The following is a 4541-nucleotide window of genomic DNA, read 5'->3' on the forward strand; positions in this document are numbered from 1 at the left end:
AGTGGTACTCACCACAGGCGTGAAGTCTGTGCACTGTGAAGACTAATGCACGACCTGCCTTTGTTGCTGTTTCCAACCGCCTTAGTGGCTTCTATGATCGATAAAATGCGAACCCATTTTAGAAGTGTTTTGCAAGTACAGCTGAATTCATAAGGGCCCTCAGCCATATATTTTCTCCACCTAGTGATATTTAAATTATGACTACAGGGGCGCCTGGATGGCTCAGTCAGTAAAGCACCCGAGTCTTGATATCAGCTCAGGTCATGATCTCATGGTTTGTGAGATCCAGACCCACATGGGGCTCTGCTCTTATAGCACAGAGTCTGCTTGGGATTTTCTCTCTCCCTCTCTCTCCGCCCCTCCCCTGCTTGCTCTCTCTCTCTCAAAATAAATAAACATCAAAAATTTTCTTTTTAATTATGACTACAGTCATCTGATTAGAAAGGAAAGAAGGAAGGAAGAAAGGCTGTTTGTTATGTCAATCTATCAATTACATCACTGATCCTGTGCGGAGTCAGTGCAGCCCTGTCTCCCTCTGCTGGAATCATGATAAAATTGTTAAGGCACCTTTTTATCATTTCCAAGTCTGTCTTTAACTGAAACACAGAGGCTTCTAGGTTCAAGTATAACTTCATAAAATGTCCCCTAGTTTCTTGTTGGTGGAGTTTGATATGCTTGTCACAGTTCCGGGGGAGTCGCTGTGGAGAAAAAAGGAAATACTGTGAGGTCAATCTATTCCTAAAGCCCCAGTGACCGTTTGGCGCCCTTCGTGGGGTAGCTGGGATTTAAGCAGGGTGTTGATGTGAGGCTCCCTCAGTGGCATGAGGTGGTCTGAGAGCTAAATGCAAAACACAAGGACTTCTTTCATTGTCCCCAAACCAACCCAATTGCTGAATAATTGCATTTTGCTATTGAGTGGTCCTGTGGCATTTACAAAACACTGTTATATCCAGGGTTCCATTTGGCCCCAAGAACCAGCCTTGGAAGCAGGCACAGGAGTACTACTTCTACTTCATCCACAAGAAACCCGAGGCCCCAAGACATTAAGTTATTTCTCCCAGGACATGTGGGTAGTAAACAGGAAAACTTGTACTTTTGATCCCAGAGCCTGTGCTTTTCCATTGACTCTAACCCCTCCCCCTTCCTGAAATGGCTGGTCTGCAAAATGATATTTGTCACACAGTCTTCTTCTTTTTTAAATTTTTTTTAGTGTTTATTTATTTTTGAGAGAGAGACAGAGTGTGAACGGAGGAGGTGCAGCGAGAGGGAGACACAGAATCCGAAGCAGGCTCCAGGCTCTGAGCTGTCAGCACAGAGTCTGACACAGGGCTCGAACCCAAGAGCTATGAGATCATGACCTGAGCCAAAGTCAGACACTTAATCCACTGAGCCACCCAGGTGCCCCTGTCACACAGTTTTTTTATTTAACATGTTGCCCAAAGCATTTAGAAGACATCTCAGATCTTTTAGTTAATTAGTTCCAGATTCTTCCCTGCTAATTAGGGGAAATGATTCATTTGAACGAAAGAGAGGCTTTTTGGCCACAGTAAGAATGGATTCTTTGACTAAGAAGCCACGTTTGGAACTGCTCAACACTTGAAGAAAAGAATGTAATTTAATTTTACCATAAAATAAACAGGCTTAAACTGAACTCAGCAGCAGCAAAGAAGGACGTAACAGTTGTGCAATTTTTAATGTCTGACTATTTAACTTTTTGTAGCATGTGACTGCCTTGACTCCCAGATTAACTTTCGTTGCATACCATTTCTTAAAATAAATTAACATAAATTCCACTGTCTCTTTGAATCTGTTGAAAAATAAAAACAAAATGGCTAGCCTCAGAGTGTATTCATTTGTCTCCAGTTTTTCAAATGACTTGGTTCTTTGCTTTAAGGAGAGAAAAAACACTGGAGACCCTTAAGAGTCAGTGAAATGAATGCTTTTTTGTAGATTTGTGTCCACTTTCTGCCCTCTGAGGGCCAATGCTGGGCTTTCCTTAGGGGCTTCTGAACTCACCCCAAATCTTGCTCCATACTCTGCCATTCCAGCAGGAGAACATCCAGGATAGCTCCCATGTGATTATAAATTCACAGGTCAGTGGAGAATTGCAGTCCTTGATCAACGATAGATAGAATCATGTCTTGGTCACTGATGGATAGAATCATGACCATTCCAGCTGGGGGGAGGTGTTGGTGCTCCCCAAGTTCATCTACCTCATTTATGAACAGAAAACAAATCCAGATGGGTAATTTGGTTTGGGTTGCTTTTTCCAAGTGGCTACAAAGTTGTAGGAGGTTCTCGTTCTTATTAGCTCCATTTAGGTACCACTGGTAATTTCCTGTTTTAGTCAGTGCTGAAGATAGATAGCCAATCCCTGGTGATGTGGTTGTGGGGGCCATAACTCCTACTTCTAATTTTTCTGCAGAAAATGCTAAAAAAAGCAGCACAGGTGGTTTTCTCAGCCTGTTCTTCTCGGGTTGAATATTCAGTTTCAGGAGTTGCTAAATTTCACCTAACTTTAGAATTTCCACAACTCACATTCTGAAACCTCAGTGTTAGGGACATGTAATATTTTAGATAACCATGATCATTTTGCTTAAAAACTGAACTTTATTTTCAGATCAATTTGGAGGTGTTAATTAGTGGTCCCCAGGAATTTTATTTTAAGTTTTTATTTATTTATTCATTTAAGTAAGCTCTACACCCTATGTGGGGCTCGAACTCATGATCCTGAGATCAGAGTCATAGTCTCTTCCCACTGAGCCAGCCAGGTGCCCGCCCCCTTTTTTTTTTTTTTTTTTTTTAAGGAGTGGTCCCCAGTAATTTTAAAAGAAAAAAGAAAAAGGGGCACCAGGGTGGCTCAGTCGGTTAAGCGTCCCACTTCAGCCCAGGTTGTGATCTCACTGTTGGTGAGTTTGAGCCCTGCGTCAGGCTTTCCCTGTCAGAGCTGAGCTTGCTTGTGATCCTCTGTCTCCCTCTCGCCCCTCCCCTGCTCATGCTCTTTCTCTCTCTCAAAAAATAAATAAACATTTAAAAAATAAATAAATAAAAGAAAAAAGAAATGCTGTGCTGTCCATCCCCTCTCCCCAGTCCCCACCCAGAAATGCAAGGTGCCTTCTGACTCAGTTGTCCACAGCGTCTCGGACAGAAGGGGGTGCAGCCTGAAGTACAGGGGTCTATAAGAAGCAAGGCCAAATGTCCAGGCAGTGAGGATAGACATGCCAGTAAATGACCAAATGGTCTTGGATATGGGGATGCTTCCTTCTTAGCATTCAGTGCTGCAGGGTGTTTCCCACCTCACCAGGGCACCAAACTGTGTGTCCTGGGAAAGTAGGAGCTCACAGGATCTGTTCCATCCTGTGGGTGGTTCTGATTATCTCATAAATGCAGAGTTTTCGCTGAGAATATGGCTGACCCAGCAGTCTCACCACAAACCTCCAGGAAGACCGAAATGGGAAATCAGTAAGATTTTAGGCAAACTTGCAGTTTCCTTCTGTTATATCTTGGAGACAACTTACCAACAAATCTGAATATAGCAACCCTCCCACAAGGAAATAAAGGCGGTGGATGAAGACGATTACTGTAAAGTGAGCTGCTAGGAGGAGGTATAATGACATGTTTTTAGAAAGGCAGATGGCACAATAGTAACAGCTCAGATTCGAGCCAGTTCTATGGATTCAAATCCCATTTATGCCGTTTATACCTGTGTGGCCTCTGAGAGGTAGACCTGTCCGGGCCCCGAGTTCTTCATCCATAAAATGGGAATGATAGCAATAGTGGTTACCTTTTAGGAAGGTAAATGAGTGAATAAACAAAACATGCATGACACAGGTGAAATATTCCACCGTAAGCTTTTAAGGGAAAACCGTGTGAATTTGTCAAAGACAACACTACCACCTTGCACTCACACAGAGCTTTAAGCTGACAGATACCTTGTATGCTTTCTCTCATTTGCTTCTCAAAAAAAACAAAACAAAACAAAAAACCCTGCGAGGTAGGCTAGGTAAAAACTAGTGCCTCCATTTTACACAAAAGAAAACTAAAAGTCCAAGAATTTTCTCCACTGTAAAATGGAGCAATTAGTCAGGAGTGACTCATTTCTAAATTGTAAAGCATTTTCAGACCAAGCCTACTTCCTTCATTTGATTGCAATTGGAAGACAACAACTTTTCAAAAGCACCTGAACTGCCCAGCTAGCTCAGTCGGTAGAGCATGAGACTCTTAATCTCAGGGTCGTGGGTTCGAGCCCCACGTTGGGCGGTTACTTTTCCTTTCTCTGAGGCACCTGGGTGGCTCAGTCAGTGAAGCATCTGACTCCGGACTCTTGAACTGGCTCAGATCATGATCTCATGGTTCATGAGCCCGCTTCAGATCCTCTGTATCCCTCTCCCTCTGCCCCTCCCCTGTTCTCTCTCTCTCTCTCTCAAAAATAAACACTTTAAGCTCATGAATGCTCCCCACTTCCTCTCCCCCATCTCAAAAAGAAATAAACTTTTTTTAAGTTCATGAATTGGTAATTGTTCCCTTCATCCTCCCATCTT

At 43.0% G+C, this 4541-nt stretch overlaps 1 non-coding gene across 1 annotated transcript; it reads left to right on the forward strand.

The window, feature by feature from the left end:
- The first annotated feature begins 4187 nt into the window (after positions 1-4187).
- On the forward strand, positions 4188-4260 carry TRNAK-CUU (transfer RNA lysine (anticodon CUU)). The gene has a single exon. It is a non-coding gene; the product is annotated as a tRNA-Lys (tRNA).
- Positions 4261-4541: the final 281 nt, after the last annotated feature.

This window comes from Panthera uncia (genome assembly GCF_023721935.1).
Source record: "Panthera uncia isolate 11264 chromosome B2 unlocalized genomic scaffold, Puncia_PCG_1.0 HiC_scaffold_24, whole genome shotgun sequence".
Taxonomy (NCBI): Eukaryota; Metazoa; Chordata; class Mammalia; order Carnivora; family Felidae; genus Panthera; species Panthera uncia.